This window comes from Neolamprologus brichardi, chromosome 11 (assembly GCF_056152115.1).
Source record: "Neolamprologus brichardi isolate AB-2024 chromosome 11, ASM5615211v1, whole genome shotgun sequence".
NCBI classification, from domain to species: Eukaryota; Metazoa; Chordata; class Actinopteri; order Cichliformes; family Cichlidae; genus Neolamprologus; species Neolamprologus brichardi.
The window spans coordinates 16,469,680-16,480,771 of record NC_142114.1 but is presented as its reverse complement, the minus strand read 5'-3'; positions in this window follow the sequence as shown (position 1 = coordinate 16,480,771).

Here is an 11,092-nt window from a genome sequence, read left to right as displayed (position 1 = left end):
ATGACTGGTAGTGTATCATTGCATGTTATTCTATCCAGGTATGCTTTTACTGTATGAGCAGTGTTTTGGCGATCAATGTCATGCTGAAAAATGAAGCTGTTCCCAATCAGATGTTTTCCAGATAGTATTGCATGTTGGATGAAAATCTGATGGGACTTTTATGCATTCAAAATTCTCTCAGTTTTTTAAATATCCCCAACACCACTGTCTGAAATGCAACCCAAACCATGACAGAGCCTCCACCGTGTTTTATAAATAGTTGAAGACACTCACTGTTGCATCTCTCTCCTGACCTCCTCAGTACATACTGATGATAATTTGAACTAAAAATTTGGCACAACTCAGCCTTTTCTCCCTGTTGTCCTTCTGTAAGAATGGCTTCTTGACAGAAGCCCCTCTACTGAGACCATTTCTGGTGAGGCTTCAGTGAATGGTAGATGGATCAACTGAAGGGTCAACTTCATCTCTCGGGTCCTAATTTTTTTTCCTTAAGGGCCAGACAGATCCAAAAATACTATTTTATTTCTGTCAAATTTTGTTATCGTTGGAATTTTTTTAAAGATTCAATTGAAGAACTTGGAAGAAATTATGTGCTTTTTGCAATAGGCTGCTAGTGGCTGAAGACACAATTTAAAATTGGTTCATTGATGAGTCACCGGCCTGTCAGCGTCACACAGAAATGCTCACAACTCTTTTTGCTGCTATAGCTAACACCACAACAGCATGCTCTTATTCTCTCGTATACACAACACATTTGTGCCTCCCAGCTTTCTGTGTTTATGATTGGGGTTAGAAGACATAACCACCAACAGTATAACAATATAATCAGGATAGAACTTGACCAACTCATTCAGTGAACAAGGTTTCAAAACATCGAGAGCGTCACGGCACTGAACATCAGCAATGTAAGTCTCATCATCTTTCTGCTCTGTGGCATGTCTACCTGAAACAGATGGATGCAGCTGTACTTTAACAAAGCTAAGCATGTTTCAACATATTTCCTTTTAAACTAATCCTCTGTCTTGTGTCTGGAATGTGGTTGTGTGGTTGCCATTTATAAAGTTCGGGAGATATTTTCTGATTTTCAAAAAATGGAAACATTCCTCAAAGACTTTGGTCCATATTGACCTGATAGCATTACACAGTTGCTGCAGATTTTGTGGCTGCACATCCATGTAGTGAATCTCCTCTTCCACCGCATTCCACCAGCACTGTATTAGATCTGGTGACTGTGGAGGCCATTTGATGACAGTGAACTCATTGTCATGTTGGAAAAAATTAATTGGAGTTTTAATCTGAGCTATGTGACATGGTGCATTATCCTGCTGGAAGCTGCCATCAGAAGATGGGTGCACTGTGGTCATAAAAGGTTGGACATCATCAGCAGTTATACTCAGAGAGGCGGTGCTGTTTAAATGATGCTCAGTTTGTACTAATGGGCAAAAGCATGCCAAGAAAATATTCCCACACCATTACATCACCACCACCAGTCTGAACTATTGATACCAATCCATGATTTCATAATGCCAAATTCTGACTCTCTAAATGTTGCAGAGGAAATTGAAACTCATCAGACCAGGCAACATTTTTCTAATTTTTTAATGTGTGGTGTTGGTGAACCTCTGTCTCCCATTCTTAGCTGAGGAGCGGTACCTGGTGTGGTCTTCTGCTGTTGTAGCCCATCTGCTTCAAGCTTCAAGTGTGCTCTTGTGCCTTCAGAGATACTCGTCTGATACCTTTGCAGTAACAAGTGTTATCTGAACTGCTTGTTTTCCTATGAGCTCAAAGCAGCCTGGCCATTTTCCTCTGAGCTCTGACAGGTACAACAAGCTATTTTGACTAAGAAAAGTGGCACCCATTGGATATTTTCTCTTTTTCAGACCATTTTCTGCAAACCCTAAATGGTTTTGTGGGAAAATCCCAGTAGATCAGCAGCTTCTGAAATATACAGACCATTCCATCAATAACTATGCCATATCCATGCAATGAGTTACTGCCATGACATCAGTGCACAGAAGGTAGGACAAACTGGAAACCCAAAGACCAACAACACCAATTAAAATAACAGGTATCACTAAAATGAAAAGCTTACCTTCATTTAATAAGCCACTTAGTCACAACCACCAGGATCAAACACTGGCCGAATTCCAACCAAACCCATCAGGAGTGACGCCTCAGGGGCACCTGATGACAGAAAGGGGAAAAGGCTTGTCTACTAACACCCCACTGTCACTACTGTCTAACTATCCACAAATCACAATTGCTGTACTGTACTGATAAAATTTAACACACTGGTGTTATAGTCTATACAGCCCTGCATCTATCTATCTACATAGCCAGACTGTAGGTCTGACGTTGATTTACTTATCATTCAACAGGCAAAATATCCCACAGAGCCGCCAACTAAAGTAGTACACCCAGCAGACATTCCATGTTCAACTCATGCTGAAATGCAGATTTGCCTGGAAAGGCGAAGCAGACACACTGAGCAGCAGACATCAGTCCAACATAAAGCCTCTGCTGCTGTTTTGTACACTATGAAACTCGCATGCAGTTTGAAACTGTTTCTGCTGGCGTATTTCTTATTCTTTGACCAGAAATTACAAGACTGCATGGTCATCTAATATACTATCAAGTCTAATAAAATTATGCAAATATGCATGGTATAACTAACCCATAAATATTAAAGTCTAACCAGTTTTCATCTTTAAAGTTGTGGGAAAGATCTAGAAAAAGTAAAACAGTGCACGGAATAAAATAAATACATTATATTTAATGTGGAGCAACGGTTGCTAAATGCTGTAAAAGTTATCTGCTCTGCTTTGATTTAACCTGTTTTGTCACAGCAGCGTGACTCAAAGTTTGATTTTATGACTGATGTTAATGGGCTCCTGCATAACGCCAACCGGTGTGAAACAGTTTGTCTGTGGTGTGTGTGTGTCTGTGTGTGTCTGTGTGTGACAGACAGAGAGAGTTGGCTCTCGCACAGGTTTCACCTCAGTGCAAGACTCAGCGATTGTCTACAGCGGCGTTTGGTTGCGTGTGACATTAAATGCTGCTGCCAGTTAGTACAACTATGTTGCTAGTCGAGTTACAGAACCCAAGATGTGCCAAACACATTAGGATACATAATTGCAAAAATAATATTGGCTTGATGCTTCTTTGAGTCATTGTGCATAGATCTCATGGGAATATCTGATGCCTCTTGCTGGATTCTGCGTGAGGGAGACACTAGATGAAGAAAGAAAGTGGAGGCAATAATGTCAAGGATGCTGATGAAAACCAAAGTCATTTCTGCAGTAAATGAAAGGGGAATGCCGGAGAGGGTGAGGTCAGTTTTCCAATAATCATTAACTTTCCCTCACTGGACTCATGAATCAAAGCAAATGGAGTCCTTCAAGATGTGTTGGCCACTTATGAGTTTACTCTGTAAACCCGGTGCACTGCGTGCTGCCGCTGGCAGAAATCCATCGCCACATGATGACCCTGGAAAAGCCAGAGATAGAAAAAAAAAGATGTTCTGCAGCATTCCTTTAACTGGGAAAGGAGGAATTCAGCATAATATGAATCTGACATCAGCTGACCATCACGAGACATTGTACTGACAACCAGAAGACAAGCTGGCCCCGGATGAGCTATGCAATTAGCTTTAAAAGGAAACCATACAAATTTTGAAGAGAGGTTAGAGAGTGCACACACACCACGAGGCTGCTCTGCCAGGTCTGCTGAAATACAGACACAAAAACTGAAACACTGCGACACCAAGTGGTAATAAGAGGCATTTGTTATAGCAGCAGCATAGTATTTGCATCCTTTTATCACTACAGCTATATTTTTACACTCTTAAGCAGAAGCAGAAGATATTATATGGAGCTTGACTATTTACAGTCACATACTAGTCACAGCAGATTGTTATTTTATTGTTGTAAAGTACAGCGATTGGCATTTTGAGACCTGTTTATGCAAAAGGTCAAAAACTGGGTTCACCTAAATCAGTCATCTTTATACATCCTATGGCAGACAGCATGTCTTCTTTCCACCCAGCCAATGAAGAAAGTCCATTTTTCACAGATTTATTTATGAAAAAATAAAATAAGCAAAGTTTTACTGTTACACTTTGTTCAAGTCATCAAACAGCTGATGGTGACATTTCATTTTATCCCTTGTGAAAAACACTGTACATAAGAAAGTCAGTCTTTTTGGACTCTTGTAGGGTGGTGTAAAGCAACAAACATGAGTCTCTCTTACAGGACGGAGTCCCTCAAAGGTGAAACCACACTGATAAAGTAAAACTGTAAACATAATATCTCACTGTCATGTGAGCCCACATGGACTTTTTCAATTATTTGGTATAGGAGAACAACTACAAGGCAGGGGAGCCCAGTGCTCACAAGAAGACATCAAAACAGTAAAAAAGTGGTGTGAAAAACACACATCCCTGTGCCATGATATATATGTTTGATGTATTACATAAAAATGTGACTGCAAAAGAAATTAAACCTGATTTGACAATTAATAACTTTTTTGTGCAAAATTTAGAAATAAGTATTTTGATTCATTACTTAAAAGTCACAATTCTACTTAATCAGCCAACTAGTACAACATATACCGTATTTTTCGGGCCATAAGGCGCACCATTATACGGCGCATTAAGTCAAACTTTACTCAGCTCATTCTTCTTGCTTCCTCCACTTCCATACCATTGATTCATTAATGTTGAATTCTCTCACAGCTGCTCTATTCCCATGTTGTTGCAGTATATTAATGACTAACCTCTTACTGTGGATGGATTATCTCAGTTGTTCTCCTGACTGAAGTTTGGTCCGTTTACAGCATCCTGCCATGCAATTGCATTTGTCCCTAACCATCAGGAACCCTCACATTAACTTTTATCGAGTGGGAAAAAGTTAGCGTTCATCCTTCAGCTACATTGTCGCTGTGTCCCAAAACATAGGCCGCATCCTTTGAAGACCGAGAAGTGCGAGGCTGTGAAATAGGACAGTCTAGCCTTCAGACTTGCGTCACCGCTGTCTCGGTGGAGTTTAATAAACTTAGCCGTCTGCTCCTTGCTATCTAAAATATAACAGTTCACTGGCGTAAATTCTCGACCGTCTCACACTTCTGTTTAATCAGTTTTCTGTTTGACGTTCATTGTGTGAAAATCCCGGAGGAACCCACCCGATGGAATAATAAAGTTTTATTTAATCGAATCTAATCTAATAACTTTGATCTCAGCCAAACCGATTTACTCTGGAACAAATAAAACACCAAAAGAAGCCAAACAATTACATTTTTAAGTTATCCGAGAGACTTATATATCAGGTTTTACCCAAGTAGCGAAAGACAGCGGGGGTCTGAAAACGATGAACCCGGGAGTCCGCTGCTCTCGCCGGCTCGAGTGACCATTGAATCCCCCAGCTACAGTGGGGCAAAAAAGTATTTAGTCAGCCACCGATTGTGCAAGTTCCCCCACTTAAAATGATGACAGAGGTCAGTAATTTGCACCAGAGGTACACTTCAACTGTGAGAGACAGAATGTGAAAAAAAATCCATGAATTCACATGGTAGGATTTGTAAAGAATTTATTCGTAAATCAGGGTGGAAAATAAGTATTTGGTCACCTCAAACTAGGAAAATCCCTGGCTCTCACAGACCTGTAACGTCTTCTGTAAGAAGCTTTTCTGTCCCCCACTCGTTACCTGTATGACTGGCACCTGTTTGACCTCATCATCTGTATAAAAGACACCTGTCCACAGCCTCAACCAGTCAGACTCCAAACTCCGCCATGGCCAAGACCAAAGAGCTTTCGAAGGACACCAGGAAAAGAATTGTAGACCTGCACCAGACTGGGAAGAGTGAATCTACAATAGGCAAGCAGCTTGGTGTGAAAAAAATCAACTGTGGGAGCAATCATCAGAAAATGGAAGACATACAAGACCACTGATAATCTCCCTCGATCTGGGGCTCCACGCAAGATCTCATCCCGTGGGGTCAAAATGATCATGAGAACGGTGAGCAAAGATCCCAGAACCACACGGGGGGACCTGGTGAATGACCTGCAGAGAGCTGGGACCAAAGTAACAAAGGTCACCATCAGTAACACACTACAACGGCAGGGAATCAAATCCTGCAGTGCCAGACGTGTTCCGCTGCTGAAGCCAGTGCATGTCCAGGCCCGTCTGAAGTTTGCCAGAGAGCACATGGATGATACAGCAGAGGATTGGGAGAATGTCATGTGGTCAGATGAAACCAAAGTAGAACTTTTTGGTATAAACTCAACTCGTCGTGTTTGGAGGAAGAAGAATACTGAGTTGCATCCCAAGAACACCATACCTACTGTGAAGCATGGGGGTGGAAACATCATGCTATGGGGCTGTTTTTCTGCCAAGGGGACAGGACGACTGATCCGTGTTAAGGACAGAATGAATGGGGCCAAGTATCGTGAGATTTTGAGCCAAAACCTCCTTCCATCAGTGAGAACTTTGAAGATGAAACGAGGCTGGGTCTTCCAACATGACAATGATCCAAAACACACCGCCCGGGCAACAAAGGAGTGGCTCCGTAAGAAGCATTTGAAAGTCCTGGAGTGGCCTAGCCAGTCTCCAGACCTCAACCCCATAGAAAATCTGTGGCGGGAGTTGAAAGTCCGTGTTGCTCGGCGACAGCCCCAAAACATCACTGCTCTTGAGAAGATCTGCATGGAGGAATGGGCCAAAATACCAGCTACTGTGTGTGCAAACCTGGTAAAGACCTATAGTAAACGTTTGACCTCTGTTATTGCCAACAAAGGTTATGTTACAAAGTATTGAGTTGTATTTTTGTTATTGACCAAATACTTATTTTCCACCCTGATTTACGAATAAATTCTTTACAAATCCTACCATGTGAATTCATGGATTTTTTTTTTTCACATTCTGTCTCTCACAGTTGAAGTGTACCTCTGGTGCAAATTACTGACCTCTGTCATCATTTTAAGTGGGGGAACTTGCACAATCGGTGGCTGACTAAATACTTTTTTGCCCCACTGTAGCTATCGAGCTAGTGGGTAACAGATGTCTCCAAAAACATTGGAGCACTTTTGCAAATATCCAATGTCTTGATAAACCAAGAAGAAATTTGAAGTTTACACAGCTATTTTCTCGCCTGAAAATATGTTAAAAGTTTATTTTGTGACCCAGAAAGATTGATAAGAGTAATATTAAAACTTAGTAGCGGCAGCCATTTTTGGAAACTGGAATTGGCTGGGTCGCGCTATGAATTCTGGGATATGGTAGGCCACGAAGGACACACCCGACCCATCCTTCAAAAAAGAAGGACGCATTTGTGGATGCAGTCTACGTTTTGGGACACAGCCTGTGTTTATGGTATGCTATGTTATGATATATGTTATGTTATGATCACGTAGCAAATCATTATATACTAGCTTGTTATAGTATAGGGTTACTATACTTCAGTAACCCTAGAAAAGTCACTACTGTCTAGTTTTCTGTCTTCAGTTATGTTGGAAGTGATAGCAGAGTTGTACGTTTTAATTTTTTCAGAAATCTCTCAGTCATAATACACCAGAACATGGTGTATTATGACTTCTAACTCCATTAAATTTAATAAATTCTGTTTTCATGGATGCCTAGACGTTAAACTTAATTGTTACACCTGATAAAGCAGCAACACTGATCATTTTATTATAGATCAAAGAATTTAGACAATTTTTTACTCTTAGTGATGCCGCAGTGTTCGTTTGACTTTGGGACCCGAAGCGGAGTTTGGACCCAGATGAGGATTCCAACTACGATAGCCGTAATGCTCCAACAATCCATCACGCGGTGTGGCTTCGTAGCTTACCAAAGTCGTACTAAAACATTTTTTAACAGATTTCTACTCGCCGTGTACCACATAAAATCAGTTCGAGGTCAGTAAGCACAACCAGAGTTCATACATAAGGATTATAAGGCGCACTGTCGAATTTTAGGTGCGCCTTATAGTCTGAAAAATACGGTACTTAATTTCCCTCAAATTAATGAGCATACTGCTTTAAAGTTGTAGTTGTAAATAATTTTAATTGTGTGCATAATTCTGATCATTAGAGAATAAACTGTTATCATATTTGTAGTTTAAAATCTGCAAAATAAAATAAATGAACCTTTAAAAAATGGTGTGGTGTACAAAAGACAATATTTACATGCAAAATATAGAAAATGGCATGACATAGAAATATTTATGTACAAATACATTAAACTGTACCTCAGTAAAGTATTTGAGTAAATGTACAGTTAAGTTGCAGAGTCCCAATTCATGCTTTCAGTGCTTAACTTAACAATCCAGTGTCACCAGTGGTCTTCGGGTGGTGGCCAGTCATATTTCAGGGGAAGCAGAGGCAGTGCTAACCCATGCACACAACGGTGTGTCCAAAAGGGGGCAGTCATGTAGAGCAAATGCAGAGCACACAGCTGCAAAGATAGAAGTCCGAGAAAGTATTTCATGATCAAAGAGGACACGAGAAGCAGAGGGAGGAACACTGGTAAGAAAACAGAACGACAAACCAAATACAACAGCAAACTCAGGAATAATATATCCTCCTGCCCACTCTGCCCGATCTATCAGGCTCTGTCTTTAGGGGATGGTCAGTGTGTGAGGGGAAGCACATCTGTTGGCACTTGGCTAAGGCTTGATAACATCCTCTCTTCTCCCAGCAGGCATCAGGTTGGTTTAGGTTTGGCTTGGGGTTTAATTTTCTTTCTTTGAAAAAGCCCAATATGCGGTGCATCCACCAGACCCCCAAAAAGTGACTAACTAACAAAAACATGAACATCTCAGGAGCTATGAAAGAAAAGTGACTGGACTTCTTTAAGTATCTTGAAGATGTTTAAGAAAAGGGGTCACTTTTCTTTTACAAGCTCCTTAGATTACCATGACCTGGATGACTGAGAATCTACACAGACATAAAAACATGAACACTACACAAGGGTTAAAGTCACCCTGTTACACTTCATTAGGTGCACAGGTTCATCTGCTCATTAATGTAAAATCACAGGGCGGCAAGTCAGTGCAGTGAGGCACATAGTAATGGTCAAAACTGAGCATCAGAACAGGGAAAAGGGTACTTTAAGTGACTGTATATGTGGCATCGTTGTAGGTGTTAGAAGGGCTGGTCTGAAAAACAGAAAATATCCCATGAGCAGCAGTCCTCTGGGTGAAAAGGCCTTGCAGATGACGAAGGTCAGAGAAAAATGGCCAAAATGGCACTTTGAGCTGGAAGTAAGGCAACAGTAAATCAATTAACCATACTTTAACACCAAGGTAGCATCTCTAAATGTCAAAAACTGAAGCAGTTGAGCTACAGCAGCAGAAAACCAAACTGGGTACCACTCATGTCTGCTAAGAACAAGAAACTTAGTCTACAATTCACCAAAACTGGATAGAAAGATCGGAAAAATAGTCCTTGAACTGAGGAGTTTTGATTACTTCTGCAACATTTAGCTGGTAGGATCAACATTTGGCATCAAAATCTTTGCCAAAAATGACTCCTTGGTACCATCTAAGCATCATTTAAACACCACAGCCTGCCTAAGTATTGTTGCTGACCGTGTCTGTCCCACAGTGTACCCATCTTCTGACAGCTGCTTCCAACGGGAAGCTACTCATGTCACAAAGCTCAAATCATCAAGTTAACTGTACTCAAATGGCCTCCATAGTCACCACATTTGAATCCAATAGACCACTTCTATGTGGTGGGACAGGAGATTGTCATCATAGCACATAAGATAAGTTCAGCATGTGCTTTCCTGCCATTAGTACAACAGTACAGATACCAAATGTCATAGAAGGTGGTTAGCCCAAACCACTGCTCAAAATAATGATCACTGCATGACTGAAATTTAAGGATGTGGTGAACTTGGATAAGCAAGATTTTATTTGAGATTTGCCTTTTTATGTGTTCTTACTTTTGATCAGTTAGTTATCAAAAGCCTCAGTGTGATGCATGGCAGAACACATGTGCTGAAATTATATGCTCAGATTACTTTTTTGGGCCACTTTATGCTAGTGTAGCATTGTGAGTTGGATAACAGATGGGAAAACACCATTAAGTAATAAGTCACCACAAGCCTCAAAAGCAACATTAGTGCTCCTTGTTTTGGATTCCCCAAATCTCTGAAAACCTACTGAAGGAATGAGCACCATTCTTGAAAAATGAATCTCTTAATTTGGTGTTTTTATGACATGTTATCCCAAAACCTCTTACTGTTGCCTGCTGGGGCTGAGATAAGGTGACGGTGAAAACAATAACCGGTGGTTTACGGCATTTCTTTTCTCATCAAAGCATTCATTGACATCTGTTGTCCTGTAGATGGTGCCCTTGTCATGCTTGAAGCGATGCCCATTAGGCTAGAAGAATTTCAACAAAGGGTGACTTTACAGCGCTGATTCTAAAGCACAGAATTAAACATTTTATCATTAATTCGTAAATAATTAAGCAGAAGTATCTCAAATAACTGTTCCAGTGGTTATGGTAATGCTTATTGTCCACAGTTTTTGTGTTAGCTAATTTAATGTGACTTTTCCAGATTCAGAGCACTTGGTTCTGTTTCATTTCCATGTGACTCAGATTCATGTCACCTTTCCATCAGACATTTTGATCTGTCACAGCAGAAGTAGCGCTTGGTACATAAAACCAAATTTGTTTTTAATGAGAGGCCACCTCTTACTAAGCCTCTCTTAAGTCTTATGAAATAATGAGTGCTATAAATCATTATTCCCCCCTTAGCAGCATTTGATTTGGAAGTTTTGAGCACATCCCCCTGCCAGTGTGACACTTGTTTTGCCTTTTACGGTTTCTGAAAGAAAAAAAGGATTGATTAATGTTGTATTAACTGCAGTCAGTAACTGACTCTGATTCTCACCCGTTGCAGGCACATAGAAACGGTGCCAAAAACAGTTTGGTGAAATTTGACTCCTTATTCGTAAATCATAAAAAATAAGAAAAGTGTACAGGAGAGAGAAACGGTCTGAGTGTTTGAAAAAGAAAAACGAGTGCGAGGAGAGGAGAGAAAGGGGAGATGTGGGTTTGAGGTTTGTGAACCAGTTTCTCAGAGAG